The sequence below is a fragment of the Augochlora pura genome, chromosome 3, assembly GCF_028453695.1.
Source record: "Augochlora pura isolate Apur16 chromosome 3, APUR_v2.2.1, whole genome shotgun sequence".
Taxonomy (NCBI): domain Eukaryota; kingdom Metazoa; phylum Arthropoda; class Insecta; order Hymenoptera; family Halictidae; genus Augochlora; species Augochlora pura.
The window spans coordinates 11,941,608-11,958,339 of record NC_135774.1 but is presented as its reverse complement, the minus strand read 5'-3'; the positions used below and the strand labels follow the sequence as shown (position 1 = coordinate 11,958,339).

The following is a 16,732-nucleotide window of genomic DNA, read 5'->3' as shown; positions in this document are numbered from 1 at the left end:
AAAACTTCTTCCTTTAATCTTTTGCTACCACGCAGAACCATTCCATATTTTAAACAACTAACAACAAAAACTAGCAACGCTATCGAGATCCAAAAATTTGAGAATACAACGTGAACATTCTAAACCATCCTTTCCTTTATTACAACACGACATCTTGCTTCCAAGTCTATTGAATAAATTATTAATTTTATTGTATACGCGACGATATTACTTTTTCAAAAACGCGTGACGTTTCGGCGAAGTGTGACAACGGTATTCGAACCATCCAATCACCGGTGCACACGCCTTGCCGGAGCAGCTTTCGCAACGCTAACAATCGAGCAACGATCGGAGGCGGAAGAAGCGGGTTGCGCCGTACACGCCGTACTCGTTGGTTCGGAGCAGTTCAATTTTCGCGCACGAGGTGTCGAAGCACACTCAAAGAACGCATCGGCTGGTCTTTTGAACGCTTATTCCGGAACGCTTGCGTTATCCTGTAAGGCGGGCAGCGCGGCGTGGCGGCGGGTCGCGCGTCCGCCGTTAGGAAGGGGTTGCGAGGTTCGCGGTACGGCGCAGAGGGTCAAAACGAAGGGTGTGGAGTGAGAGAGAGAGAGGGCGCGCGCGAGAGAGAGAGCCGGCGCACGGGGGTAGGGGAACCGGGAGAACAAGGGGTGAAAGTGGGAGTGCGAGGAGCGTGGGGTGGCGCGGAGCAGCGAGAGGAAGGGGAGGCGCGGTGCGAGCGCAACACGATGCTATAAGGGCGGGTACGCAGCGGAGTCTCCGCAGTGAGCGTCGCGACGCCTTCGGAGACGTATCGGGTGGAACGGCCGGTCGTCGATCGCCGGTAACACGAGGCGATTCGGTTCGATTCGCACGGGTCCCTCGCCGACGCCGTCGCCGCTTGTGCTTCTGTGCTTTGTGCTTGATTTGGTTCTGGTTACCTGGGAAAAGCGTCCGCCGCGGGGACCAAGACACTCTCTCGCGGGCGAGACCGTCGTGAGCAAGAGGGAAAGGAGGAGCTGTTATCGAATTCCGTTCTACCCGGCGGAACAGCGTTCTCAAAGGGCGACCGAGGTCTCTCGGGCCGAAGGAGGATGTTCCTCGAGTGTCATCGTACTTACCGGTACGTACCAGCTTTAATATTCGAAGGCTTGCCGCCAAGCCAACGGATTTATTCACGTAGAGGCACACAGCAGCGGGTCCAAAATATCCGGCGAATCGGATCCGGGGAATTTCGGTCCTGTTTTAGGAGACCCCGGGATTCGATTATCCCTGTTGTTCTATCGGCTACGTACGCTCCTAACGCGATTATAGTCCGACGTATCGAATATCTCCGGTAATGTCTCCGATAATTTTCTGCGGTCTTGCGTCCTCCTCCTCCGTTGTGTCGCGTATCCGGCTCTCTCTCTGGGTGCCGGACAGCGATGAATGATTCAGAATGTAGGTTGCTCGTTCGCTCGACTCGAGTCGTTCCTAAAAAATGAATGGAACCGTGGGGATCGCTCCGCCGAGAAACCGGATAAAGTGGTCGCCGCGAGTAGAATGCGACGTTCATGGTCAGACCGCGCCGTCTCCGACCCGGATAAATCGGATCGGACTGGGTTTTATTTGCTCTATTTCGCGACTAACGGTGAAACGATAAAACGGAATCGAAAGATCGGCCCGTGTGGCCGGCTTGCCTCGATTCTCTCTCCGGGGAGAGGCAGCGGAGGCCGTCACGTCATTCCGACCGGCGCGATAACAATGACTCGACGTTTGCTAAGGACCGAGAAGTAATTTCGCGTCGAAGAAAAATGGTGCAGACCCGGCCCAGGCCCGTCCGTCATGATTCGCCGTAGAGACGGAGAACAAGAGGCCGACGCACGGGAAATTGAAACGATCCCCGATAGCTCGATCGTCGAATGATCAGCAATATCTCATACGGGCCGCGGAACGTGACGCGGTGTTGCGATCTTTTCGCCTGTGACGCCGCCGAAAATTATTCGCAGTCACGTGCCGATATTAGCCTGAATGCGAAACGATCTCTCTGCGTATGCTTCGGGGGGTAGAATCGACGGGGATGTATCGCATGACGTATGCGGACGTGATTGACGGGTAACGTGTCGGATGGGCTCGCAACGGCAGCATCCGGAACTTTTGGTTTTATCATTAATGAAGTCACAAGCACCGTTTTACAGTCGGTAGTTCTGGGTACACTGTTTCGACGTAACGCCCTGTGGACGTTGCAACAGTCGTTTTATGACACGGTGTTTTTGTAACATGATTATTTTCCGGCGGAGCTCGCATCGGTGGCGGAAATGTTTGCGTCACGATTTTCGTTGACACGAGCAAGGCATACATTTAACAATGTGTAGTTTATGCTCACTGAAAACTAATTCAGTAGACAATTACCGGTTCACTTAGAGTGACATACGCGCGTGTATTAAGTGTACTTTTCGGTTTGAAAAATGATCGATGTTCGGCCTCGTTGTTCGAAATCGTGAAGAACGCTTTAACCCCTTGCACTATAATAACGAGTCAGACTTTTATGCAAGCTCTACTAGATATGAATCTTATTCATTTCTTCTACATCGAAGTAAAAATAAATTCTTCTGTTGTCCAAGTATAGAAACGAAGGTAAATAAAGACAATACAGGAAACAAAAATTGTCTGATCGTATTAAGAAAATCATTAAATACGCATAAGTGATAATCGTCACAGCATGAAAGGAGCGACAGTGCAATTAACCTCTTGGTTAATACTTAATGCAACGAAGAAACAATTTTTGTGCGAATGAATTTATAAAGAACAGTGTTAAAAAATGGACCGAATTTTTACATCCATTTTCATATATGCTCAGTCTATTTTTTATTGTATTATTCGCTGTTTCACGAAGGGGTCTCGGTTGAGCGGTGTTCCATAATTGGTACCCCTAGCTTACGGCGAATTTACCGCGTTATAGAAAGGTCAGCCGTGTTTACACGGTAACTTTGCGCGCCGAGTTTAGAGTGTCGAAATCTCAACTGAATCGAAATAACTTCTTCAATCTTTCATCGCGCAGATAGTCGTGTTATCAATTGCGCTTTCGCAGTGGGAGCGTTAATTAACATTGATTTATTGATCCGCCGTTTCGCTGTCAGATACCATATATTTCGCCGTATAATTATCGAAACCATAACAGCGGTATCGTAGGAATTTCTGAAATACATTGTTATTCGCGCTTGTATCGCAATAAAAGCGTGGAAATAGAGCCGTGCGTCTGATACCGCGGATATCTCGAGCTCTTGGCGAGTTCGTAATGTATTCTACGGGAGCGCGCGCGTACCGCGTTGGAAAAGCTTCGCGGCGGAATCCGTATTCGTGCGCCGTTAAAATAGTTCGAAGCGCGTGTACCTATTAGAGAAAGTATAAACGATACTGTAAACTAGAATCGGAAGCGTGTTCCGCGGACGGCGACGGCGGCTGGGGGATCATTTTTAATGGTCGGTGAAATACAAATTCGATATCGGCGGAAAATACAGCGTTCATCAGAATGCGAACCGGCGGCGGCGGCGGCGTTCGGCGCGCGGAAGGTCAGGGAAACATGCTGGACGCGGCACCGGACGGAGAAAAAACGACCATGGTTAGTGAATCGTAAACGAATTCTGTTCCGGAACGATAACGCTGGACCGCGCGCGCACGGTGAAGCAACTTTAGAAAAAATTAAAAGTTACGATTCGGGAACTCGTACCGCATCCACTTATTCGGATCGTTGCAACATTTTTAAACCGGACGAACATTCCGTCCCGGCCGTGGTAAAACGCCTAAACTCGGCCGCGAGAATTATTTTGGCAACGGCGATAACTAAACTGCGGATTTCACGGGGCTACGGCAAAATCGGATAGTTGCAATTTAAAACAGCAGACGCGTCGACCGATTGAAAAATATCAATTTATTTCTTTCAAATCTATTAATGTTATCGAAATAACTTGTCATTTAACTCTTATTTTCTCCAACAAGTAAAGACAATTTTTATGTTTAATAAAATTCTGCAAGCTAGTAATAAGTCTTTAGAAATAAGCTGAGAAATCTAGGACAATTTAAAGAAATATTAACGACGATAAAATGTGTGTTCTTTGATATGCTGTATCACATTGATAAAGTTGAAAGTGCTGTGCACGGAAGTACGCACGAGGTAATTTGTTACACGTACACTCGGTTGCTGTGCAACTTTTAAGAAGTCGCTAATGTATTCGAATGCCTCTTGAAGCTACCGGCTTTGAAAGACTAAGGAGAGCGTGTACGGCAATTAGTCCGGGCTCCTTTGCAGATTTTCTCTCCTGTTGTGAGTAATTATTTCGAACGTCTATTTACGCGTTTTTCCTCTCGCTGAATATATTTTAATGAATGTAATTGCCAGACCCCGTCGCAGAAAAGGGTACGTTTCGCGTGTGTAGCAACATCGACAAAAGACTTCTCCGCTTGAATTTGTTCAATAATTCGCGTTCAACAAAGTCCGGGGCCGGAGTTCAGCGAAAAAACATTCGGCCCCCGAGACTATTCGTTTAATTTTGATCGGGAACAGTTCGCCGCGGCGAGTATTTTTCCAACGAATTGTTTGCTTAAAAATATCCGCTTTGATTTGGTCGCTTTGTGACAACCCGGTTTCACGGTACAAATGTTAAGGTGTAAATCATTATTAACCAGCCGCGCTGTAAATTACGTTTCTTTGCGCGACCTCTACGGCACACAACTCTCGCGTTTGTCAAATTAACGTTCCATCGTTGAAGTCGCGGTTCGTATGTACGTGCCCGTTTCTGGAAAAGAACGCGGCAACGTTCTTCGCGTGAGCACCGCCGGTTGATCACGGGGCCGCGCTCGCGCGGTTCAATGGGGAATGTGTAACAATAAATGCATTTCAATGAAGTACGTGTAATTATTAACGCGTTTCCGACGCATTCGAGCGGAATCGAAAACTCCCGGATCACCGTCCCATTAAATATATAATCGAACTTTGCGACTCTCTGTGCGAAGCTAATTGTTACCAGCCACAATGAATTCGCAAAAAAAACGAGAATTCCGCAACAATCGCTGTTCCGATCCGGCTTGTATAGAAATTCAATAAAACGTCGCGCGACAATGAAATGCAACTAATGTTGCAGAGTGTACAATTAGGCTCGGTAATTCTGTGAGCGCGTACCATCGTCGTTTTATTAAATTGCCGAAACGGAAACGGAGTTAGCCCGCGAAAGTCTGGTAGAGGAAAATTTTTCACGCTTTGCCTCCTTGGGGAATTAACTTTGAAAATTTATTGGTCGGCTCCGCTAAATGGGCTGGCGCGGGCTATGCCTTGTTCATTGCGCGCCGTTTCCACTCATGTAAGTCGAAACGCATGAATATTCAAAGGCGATTACCTGAGAAACAAAGAATGATATGAATATATATTGTCCCGTGAACTTCCCACCCGTTTGTTTGCAAAGAAACGACGCGCCTGCCAACAATAAGGCGTCTTGTGCGTCCGTAGTAACTGCACTGCGGATTTTATGCGCTCGACGCTGCAATTCTCTCTCACATAATTACCAAGAATCACCGAGGTGCTCTCGTCGAAAATAATTAAATCACTTCTGGCCATTACTCGAATTGCTTTCGAACGGATATTTAGCTAAGAATACTTTTTAGTTGACTATTTCATTCTGGTAACAATTATTCATCGTTAATTATTATATATTGTCCGTTTAGTAGAACGAAGAGAGTTGTTCCGTGTGTTTATTCGAATGAAAGTATATTCTATATGTTTATTCGATTAAAGATATGGTGTTTAAGTTTATTTATTCAGGTTATTTATTATAAATATATTCAGATAAATTTGTATTGCTAGTCTTTACCTTTTATCCGTAATGCGAATAAAATTTTACCAAATTCTGGATTAAAACCATGACTGAAATTTCGTTGAAAATTGCCATATAAATTATACGAATACGAATTATTTGTAGTATTATTTCGTCGACGAGTTCGCATAAAAGTTCGCGCCAATCAGTACGGGGCGACGTTAGACGACTCCGCGAAGAAATTAGTTAACTTGATCCTCGAATTATTTCGAGCAGAACGCAATCCGTACGAACGGAATCCTCTTAAACGTTAATGGAAGACATTGTTCTAAAGATTCGCGCGAAGGGCCGGAGACAAATCATAATCAGATTGCGAAGAAAGTACACGGCACGCTAACAAGGTCCCATAGTTGGGTAAAAAATACGGTTAACGGAGGGTTCGGTAACTTTCCCTTTAGCACGTTTTCTCCTTGACGTCCCCCCCCATCGCCACCCCTTTTTTTCTCCACCGTTATTCGATGGACCGGAAGTCTCGCGTTTTTTCCGTGGGCACGGCGAAAACGTTCCTTGTCGGTCAAACGTCGACGGGCCGCGTCGATTACGGTTTTCAATCGCTGATTGCCGATTCAGGATTACTCTCTGTGTTAATGGCGGCTCGTAGAACCCGGCCATTACGCGATCCATTCGTAGAACGTAACCGCGAAAACTCGCGGCAACTTTTCGCCGGCGAATCAGAAATCAGGCTACCGTCGACGATGTGTGCGCGCGTCCTCGATCGTTTTCTAGTGGACGACGTGATCGGTCGCGGGACAACCCGACGGCTACGTGAATTTATTTTTTTGCCTGCACGTGCACGGAATCGCGGCGCACCTTTCCCGAAAATCCATGCGATTTCACCGCTAATGGCAAAACCGAAACGCGCGCTATTGCGTCCGCGAAATAGCGTCGCCGAAATTTTCGACACGTTTCACGGTCGTTGCAATTCTTTCGCCACGGAACTCTGCCCCGGTTACAATTATTTCAAAGTGCGTACAGCATTTTGTATGTTCTTTGTTGGATTATTTTCTAGGATTTTTACCGACAGAGATTTGTGCAATTTTAGTCATGCAAGTTTTATCCATCTATTTGATGGATTGGACAGATGGTATTCAGTTTATCTTTATAATCTTTATACGATCTTTATATGCAGTTTTTAAATATACAGAATAATAATTAAAGCATAAAAATTATTTGATTCCTTTTTCTCTACTAGAACGATAATTTCAGAAGTGTATACTTCATTTTAATTATTCTTCGTCGTATTATTTTCTAAGATTTTTACCATGATGCATTAAAGCTAGTTATTTTATCTGAAATATATTGCATAAATACTACAAAACATTATTATATAATTTTGTGATGTATCTTATCAGGGACTTCATGCAATTTTAAAGAAGTCTAAATAAGAATAACAATCCTTTTAATTCACAAGTAATATAAATTATAAGCTCTTCATACGTACACGTCTTCTACAACAGTCTACTGACCACCATAGATCGTTTCGAATAACAATCTACAGCGTCCCCTCTTCGCGACCACGATCTACCCCTTAATAATCACATCGTCGCTTCCATCATGTCGGCGGCGATGGTTAACGCAAGTACACGGCTTACATCGGCTCTCATCGATGGTGGAAAGCTGTCAACGAAACGCTCGCGGAATCCCATTCTCTCTATAATCAAAACCATAGCCTGCTATCCCCTTTTCTCCATAATCACAATTGCGGAACAAGGCACCCTCTATAATCACAACCGCAGAATACTGCCCCCCTCGCTTCTAATAGCGTCTACGTTTCTCTATAATCACGTCCCCTGTTCTGGATCGAAGTGCCCGTAGCACGGCAGTTTATGCTAACAGTGTCCAGTTATCTAATTTTAAATTCATAGAAAAGACGGAACTCCTTTCAGAGAGCCGGTAAACTCTTTTTTTCTGTTCCACCCTGCACCACCTTCTTGTAGCAAATATTATCTAAAATAAAATCTAGTTATCGCGAGACTGGTGAGATTAAATTGAATTAACCCTCTGAGATCGTTTGCTTACTCTAAGCTACCAAAGCTATTTATTCTTATTTTACATAAAATTGAAACATATTATTTTGCGTTATATATATTTAAACTTCGTAGAAGAATTAATAAATTTTATATTTAGTTCTCGATCTTTGCATAACACGTATTCATTATTCGTTTTACGAGAATTAATTCCGACCAGCATGACACCAATATATAAGCTTAATGCGACCGCAGAAGGGTTAATGTATGATCTTACGTAAAAGCGCCATAATTCACAAAGAGCTCAAGATTACAATGATCCTACAGTAAACAGTTAATAACATCAAATTAATCCTACATGCTAAATAATTAAAATCAATCAATACTATGATCTATCGGACTAGAATCGTCATAGTATAACGAACAACGTACAATAGACTAACGACTAGGTCTCCAAATTACCGCCACAAATAACTAACATAGCTAAACCGGAACAATGCGTAATCTTCTCGGCTAAAATAATGATAGTTCGCAAACAGCTCACGGATCCATAAACACATTGAATTCGGGAACGCGCGAGCAGCGCGCTACGGTCTTCAAATTATTCGCAGAAATTGCCTGTGCAGTTAAATCGAATCAATGAGCGACCCACCTAAGTAAAACCCTCGTAGTTCCGCGAACGGCTCGCGTATCAGTGAGCACAGGAAGTTCGCCGCAAGTGCGAACGTTGTACAATAAATTAACAGACAGCCGTGATACGCGCCGCCATTTTACTCGAATAGAGGCGACAGCGTGCGACCGGCGAAACTTGACCGAAAATAATTACGGACGCGATTGGGATTTAATCCGTGGTTACCGAAGCGACTTTCAGGTGTAAGCGCGTGATCGTTCCGCGATTTCCCGGTGGCGTGCGCGCGGCCCGCGCGTTGCCGTAACCGTCGCCGCGCGCGCGCGCGCTCTCAATATTCCATTATTCAATTATTATTCAGTTCCAGCAGGAAGCCAATTAGTCAAGTTAGACGCCCGCAGACTCGGAACGTATTTGACGAGCACCGTGGCAAAGTTTGAGAACGATCCGAAGGTCCGTGACCCCTTCCTCGAACGCCTCGCTGTTTTCCGATCTGCTCGCCGCACCCGTTCCGACCGCCCCCTCGCCGTTCCTCGTTCCACGCCGATCCCGGCCGGGGCTCGCCGTTCCGGCGTATAACTTTTACACGCTCGCCGAATACCCCGCATTTCTGGCCGTGGGATGTTAGCTATTCGACGCGCGCCTTCCATCGGGGCACGTGTAATTTTCTAATTGAAATCTAATGCGCGCGCGGAGCGTCCGCGGTTCCTTTATGTTTGACGTAGCACGAGCCCGGGTCCGAGCCGGCGGCGCCCGCGGCCCCGTAACGAGAAACTTCCGATCGGAAATCAATTCTTTCTGTAGCCCGGGCCGCGCTGAGTTCGGAACGGTGTGCTCTCGACATTAATTTTTAGATACCGGAAGAGCCGTACGCGTGCGGAGCCACACGGTTCCGCTGTTCTCTTTTGCGGTGGTCTTTTAGCGCGTACGCGCTTCCTTCTTCTTCTTCTTCTTCTTTTTTGGTGTCCGCGCGGTTAATGCGTATTTGATGTTTCGTGGTAATTAAGGCTCCGGCATTCCGATCGTTGTTATTTTCTGCGCTGCGGAGCGGCCGACTGTGTTCGCTGCGTGTTTTAATTGCTTGTTTCTGGAGGCGAAGCTCGAAGTGCTAAGAGACCGGGATGCTGCGGCGATAGGCTTGCGAATGAATTTTTATTAAAAAAGGGTCGTTGGACTGCGAATTTCCCGGATTTTTTACAATAATTAGAGGCTGCTTATGTGGAAGAAATATCTTTCTTCATTTTCCTCATAAGGAAGAATGGAGTAAATTTTATGTAATTGTCCATTAGCTTGGAAGCGAAAATGGACATTTTAGGAAGAGGAGGATTGAATAATCGTATCTACTCTTCCCAAATTGTCCAATTTTATTTATAAATCATGCAACGTTTAAATTATTTGAAGAAATGTAATAAATACTGTCCAGTTGTCTTTTTACTTGTAAACAGAAGTGGACAATGTGAGAAGAGGAGACTCGAGAATAATCGTATCTCCTTTTCCCAGATTGTCCTTTTTTTTTCGTTTACAAGCAGGGTGAGAATTGGACAATATTTTACTGTATTATATTTATTGATAATTTTTGTGCTGCACGACTTTGTACACCCTTAAATAATAGACGCTAGTACGAACTAATTATTGACAATTTCTTGCTACCCTCAACTGATTTCTAATCACGTTTCTCTTCAAGTTGCGATATCTCGAAAATGAAGACATGCAACTCGCCACAGACACGCTCCTTCCAAATAAAATGTTCTCACTTATTATCAACAATATTCACACTTTATAAATGTTGTTAAGAACTTTTACAAGCTCAACACGGCATCGAAAAATAAAATAAAAATCTCGTATGATTTTCCGAGATTCTAAGTCGAATAATCCACGCCAGAAATCAAACAGCGTTTTTTCATGGAGGCCGGCATTTTTTCAGCCGGCAGAGTATCACGCGAAAATATAGGGTCATCGTGATCGAGGAAAGAAAGGGCCGAAGACGGCGATAACCGGAGCAAAAAGGGTGCAGCGAATCTCAAAGTGGTGTCGCGGCGAGCGGCGAGCGGCGAGAGAGGCGGGTCGGGATTTATACATTGAGATCAGGCGGGAGAAAAAGGGGTCGAGACAGGGTGAATCAGGGACAAAGGGAGACGGCGTAGGATTATTCGAAGAGTGTGAGAAATCATGTTCAACACGTGTTCCTCTTATCGCGTTCATTTCGAAACGCGTGGGGCTGGGGCTGGCGACGGGTCTCGGGCCGCTTTCGACACCGGCGCGTAATAAAGACGAAAAAGCGCGGGGATACCCGTGTGCTACTACTACTCGCGAGTTTCGTCTGAAGGTAACTCGTTAATATGAATCTCGAGGTACGCTCTTTCCTTTCTCATTTCCTCCTCTTCTTTCTAAGGCCTTGAATTGCTGCCGGTGTTTCGGGGTGGGCCCTTCACCGTTAAATAGTAAAAATGCGTTTCTATGGTTAAAACGTTCCCATTCGCTCGCCCGCCCCTTTCATCGTAATTATCCGCCGGAAATTAGGGAGCGCGGATAAAAAGCGGCAACCGTCGGCGCGCGGCCGCTGGCTGATTTTTTCAAGACGGGTAAACAGTGCTAATTGCAGAATTCGGTATTGTGCTGGCTGTGTTAATGACGGGGCGAAGGGGTAGAGAGGGCCGAGGTAAACTGGAAAAATGTGCCGCTGAGAATTGCCGGCCGGAATTGGCCGGAACCGTGCTTACCCGTTAAACACTGTTTAGAAAGAGGACGCGGTGGTCGGCCGGTGTCTCTAATTTCATTGAAGCCCCTCTCTCTATGAAACTCTAAATTAATTACTTTTTCCCGAGCCCGCCGCTCTAAGAAGATCCTGTGTCCCGAACGCATCGCGCGTGTACCCCGCTCTCTGGATTTCTACGACTTCGAAAGCGTACACCGGACCCGCGTTATTTATTTTCGGATTTGTTGAAAGAAACGTTCGCGAGACAAAAAAGTGCACTATCCAATCTCCTTCGTTCCCGGTGAAAATTTCGTTGACATTTTTCGCGATATTTTCAGCGGGAGGTTTCGAAAAGTTTTTCGGAACATAGCTCTCGCACGTGGAACATTTATTTCACCATCGAAAAAATGGTTTCCAGCTGCAACACGTAAGCCCAGCTTTTTGCTGCAGCGCCACTGCATTTTTGGTTATCTGCCCGGTTGCCCGGTTTTACCTTTTCAAACGAATTAGAATTTGTTATAAATATTTCGCGATTTCGGATCTATCGCAGTTCCGCTGTTGCGTTGGCCTGTTTGTTTGACTCTGGAACTGCATACGTTTTTAATTCGAAATAAATCCGTATAATACATAATATTCTTTTTGCTATTGTATTTATTATAATAGTAAAATTAACCCTTCGTACTCGAAACTATTTTACATCGAAGTGTAAAATAGTCTGTCTATAATATTTCTATTTGAAATAAATTACATTTCAGTAATTGAATTTGATAACTCAAGCAATTAGCTCTTAAGTGCTTAATTAGCACTTAACCCTTCGCACTCGAAGCCATTTAAGATTCAAAATAGTTATTTTGACCAGCTGTATACTCATTTTATATGACACTGCAATTTACGCGTATAACTGTTACCCTTTTTAACAGTTTCAAATAGAAGGATTTTTAACTGTAGCTATTGCAAGCTATTGTAACTATAAAATTAAAATAATTTCTCGAGCTTACAGTATTTCCATTTTACGTGACAAAGTGTATATTTATTATGACTCATACCAACAGTTTTACTATTAACAATTTTTTAAATCTAAATTTCTATGAAAATTATTTTCTGAAAATTTCTATGAAAATTTTTTTAGCGGTGCCTCAGAGTTACCACTCGAGTGCAAAGGTTTAACAATGTCGAAATTATTTTGCAAACGATGCAACAATTTTCATTGGCGCATCCGAGGCGCCACTCGAGTGCAAAGGGTTAAATTACACTAACCATTTTGATACGTGGTGCAACAATGTTTGACACCGCCTTATAATCGCCACAATACTGCAAAAAGCTTCGTTCGTCCAATTTCAAAAATCTACCACTTTAAACACCGCGCAAACACTTCAGTCCGCCGCTGCACATTGAAAATCGTCCGCCGGTTTCGCATTAAACCAGTGGTACGAATTCAAGCGGCTGTTAATAAATTTAGCGGAAAATAGCGCGTACGAAAATAAGAGGATTAACAGATCGGGCGTCGAAAATCCTCCTACTAAGTAGAAGCAGGCACGCGCGCGCGCGCGCCTCGAAAACTGCAATATCTCCCTTATCATATCTCGCATAAAATAGATCGCGACATTTTTCAACGTTGAAGTAAACGGGGACGGGTCGCGTGCAGCGGAGAAAAGTATTACCGCCGCGGATGGATCGTTTTCAGCGGGCGGGGCGCGTCGTCAATCGGAACAACGCGCCGGCAGTCGTCGTCGTCGTCGTCGTCGTCGTCGTCCCGAATCGCGAGCTCTTTAACGAGCGTTGTCTCGACACCATCGATTGCCCTCTCTTATTTCTATTTGCTCGCGACTGAACGGTGCCAGGTATTTTTGCAACCCGAAACAGAGAGAGATAAATAGATAGAAAGGAAAAGAGAGAGAGAGAGAGAGAGAGAGAGGAATAGATAGAAAGAGAGATAAATGGAGAGAGAGAGAGAGAGAGAGAGAGAGAGGGTAGGAGAGGGAAGAGAGATCGTTCATTCCTGATTCGGCCATCGCCGCCGGCGGCGGGATATATTGAATAAAAATAAACGGTTGCCGGATGTGCTTCCCGACTCTCTCCGCGTCCCGCTCGTTTCGGCGCGTCGCGTTCGCACACGTACCGGCTATCCAAAAAACGCCACGCGTCGATCCTCTTGATCGACATTTTTTAAATATTTTTTTTTTTTGGCCCCGCTGCCTCTGGCGTTCTTGTATTTTTCGTTTGAAATTTAATCAATTACGGAATGCTTTTCGAGCGGGCACGGCGGATATACGATACACGTTTCATAGGTGTAATAAAAACCTCGTAAATAACGCGACGAATTTTATCGGCACGCCTGTTACGAATTCGGGTTTACCGTTTAAAGAGCGCCGTACTCCCTCCCCGCCCGCGAGCGTTTCTGCTCCGCGAGCCGATCCCGATGCCGGGGATATTCGTTTCAATTCTTCGGGAGCGCAGCTGGGATTAGCCGACAGTTTCGAGAGTAGCCTGCGAAGCCCAAGCCCCCCTGCGTCGATGCCTCGGGTAATCTTCCGGATAATCTTGATTCGATATTTGTTTGGAATTAGATTCCGTCGACGTTTTATACGGAATAAAGTAGTTCGCTTTGCGAATTGGTAATTAACGCTTCATCTAGATTGGTAGTGTATAAATCGGCTTTTCATCCTGACTGGGAGCTTGTGAATCGATTGTCATGGTAGCCAATAATTGTCTATCTATTATTAAAGTATTATTATATAATTTTTTAATAAATAAAATAAGATAAAAGAAATCTTGTTCAATGCTAATGTTGCGAGAATATATAAATGTTTATGGTCGAATATCCGGTCGGTAAAGTGTAAAAATGGCGGACTTTTTATGCAGTTGTAGCACAAATGGTTGAATAAATGACAGAGTAGCTATATAAGGTTTTTAATAATTCAGATTACAAATTTTGTATAAAAATCCGTAGTGTACTAATAACTTGATCATGCTTATACATGTCAAATTTGTTCCCAAATATTTACTACTGTTTTCATAAATTTTTAACGTTTTGGCTATAAAACTTTGGCAATTTGAACTTTTTAACAATGTCCTTGCATCAAATGCAATTGAAACTTGAATATCACCACTGCCTAATAATTAAACAATCTAATTTTTAAATATTGCAATTGACCTATATATATTATTAAAATATATCTCAATTTATTCCACTTCTGCACCATCTTTACTACAATATATGCTTGCACAAAGAAATTTATTTAATCATCTTCAACAAAAGAATTTTTATAACACCTTTAAGAAGTGCACCCTCAATAGTGCAGCTATCCATTTTAAACGACTGAAGAATGGCGATGCTGCACTCCATAAACAAATACGTCTGCAAGTCCGACGATGGAGATCTCACAGCGCCAGTCTCAGAAGCACTTAAAACAGAATTAACAATTTTCGGTCGATAAATAACTGCGAAGGAATTCGCTGGAAGCCGTCGATCCGACGATCTTAACTGCCGCGGCTCACGCGAAGTCCAGATCGTAATCACGTAACAAAAACCCACTATCCGTCTCCGTTGTTTCCAGTCTCCGGCGCGTATAACTTAATTACCCGGCCAGAAAACTAACGATAAAACCGTGGCAGCGCGTCGTCGCGCGGCGGTGCCTGCGATGGCGCGCCGATTAAATTGAATCACCGTCGCCGGCTAATTCGACGCGGACGAATCCTGTTCGACGAGTGTCTCCTTCGTTCGGAACTTCCACGCCGCCCCGCTACTTCTCTCTCTCTCTCTGGACAGTTTCAACGGGGGTCCGTTTCTTCGTCGACACATCTGTCGGCCCCCGGCGCAAAACATTGTAACTTACGTATTACGTCGTGACAGTGTTCGCGAAAGTTTGCCGAACTGTTATCTCCCTGTAAATTGCGATGTGTCTTCTGTTCTTGAGCGTGCCCCGCTTTTTACCACCGCGAAGTGACCGCGTGGGAGTGAGGCGCGTTGCAAATGCGCCAGGGCATGTCGAAAATATGAATCGGTAAATCGAGATGTGGTGATGCAAATGAAAATTAAATTAGTCAATTGAAAATATGAATCAGCATATCAGAAATGTGAATTAGTATATTAAAAATGTGAATTAGTAAATTGAGAACGCGAATAACTGAATTATAAAAATAAACTAGTAAATTGAGAACGCGAACGAGTAAATTAGAAATGTGAGTGATTAAATTGAAAATGCACATATTATATTATAACGATACGCACATTACATATAAACATACTACATCGAACGTATTGAAAATACGAAGAGATATTGAAAATGTATAGTAAATATATTGGAAACGCAAAGGAACACATTGGAAAGGTAAGGGTGAAATAATTACAGAGTAAATCTTTCGGTATTATTTCCGCTGGGATAATTGTCTGGCCAATGCTTGATGTTTCCACTTGCAGTGAATATTGCTACCGCGGGGATCGACTTCAGTACACAACACGTTTATGTGCGCGTGCACAGGCTAGAATCGCACAATACCATCAGAGAAATAATGAATATGCAATCTTTGTGTTTTAACCGAAACAGTTTTGGCAAACGTCGAATCAGTTACACTCGCTTGCATGGGGTAAATGCGCATTGTGTTAGCTGGTTTCTCCGCGTAATTGCACAACAGAGGGTTCATTTGATCATTCTATATTTTATTAAACAACTCCCACTGCGGCTCGCAAAAGAATATTATACGGGACCGTGAATGGAAGATTGATACTTTATTCGCGATACTTCGTGCTGGGGATTGTAAATATTTATTTGCTTTAAGAAATATCGTTTCGCGTGTTTTGAGCACTGACATACATTTTTCGTTTATTGTACTCCAATGAAATAGTGTAGAAAAATATTCAAAGAATAAGGCATTGTCAATTTAACTAAATAAAATTGTCGTTGGAATAATAATAAAACACTAATCTGATTAAATGATTCGATCCTTAAGTATCTTAGCGTCGAATTAATAGAATCAGTGACATTAATTTTAAACTAGATTTTGAAATTCTTCATTACTGTAATATATCCAAAGGATTATACGAAATAGGTGAATCAATATTATCTCCTATGGTAAATTTCAAATTTCTAGTTTGGTTATTATTAATTACCCAACTTTGATATTGTGGGAATATTTGAGTAGGTTATTAATAATAATGCTGCAGATGACATTTACATAAATTCTACTCTAAACTATAATGACGTACACGCTAAAATATTAAAGATACAAGTGAACCATATGGTAAGTCTACTACAAATTACCAAAACTCTCAATTATCTAAACAATAAATTTAGTCAATAAAGAATAACACTGCTTGTCTCTGTTAATAAAAAAATATAACTCACACTATTATAATTCTAACTCAGACACTTGGAATTAACAAATGGAAAATTGCTACAAATTATGAAAACTCCCAACTATCTTAAAAATAAAATTAGCCAACATAGAATAACATTCCTTGTCTTTCTTTAATGAAGAAAATATAATTCACGCTATTATAATTCCAACCCACAGTCTTGGAGTTAAGAAACGCGTTAAGTTTTGAGTACTATACAAGATCTCTGGCGAACTGTATAAACACGTGGCATCTGGCGGTCGATGCACTATCGATGACAGA

General features: G+C 43.5%; 1 protein-coding gene across 1 annotated transcript in view; it reads left to right on the top strand.

The window, feature by feature from the left end:
- The first annotated feature begins 805 nt into the window (after window positions 1-805).
- The window catches only part of LOC144468124 (uncharacterized), an 87,303-nt gene continuing 71,376 nt past the window's right edge, over window positions 806-16,732 (top strand). The window contains exon 1 of the mRNA XM_078177332.1: window positions 806-1,102. The gene's annotated coding sequence lies outside the window, so the exon portion shown is untranslated. The remainder of the gene's footprint in view (window positions 1,103-16,732) is intronic.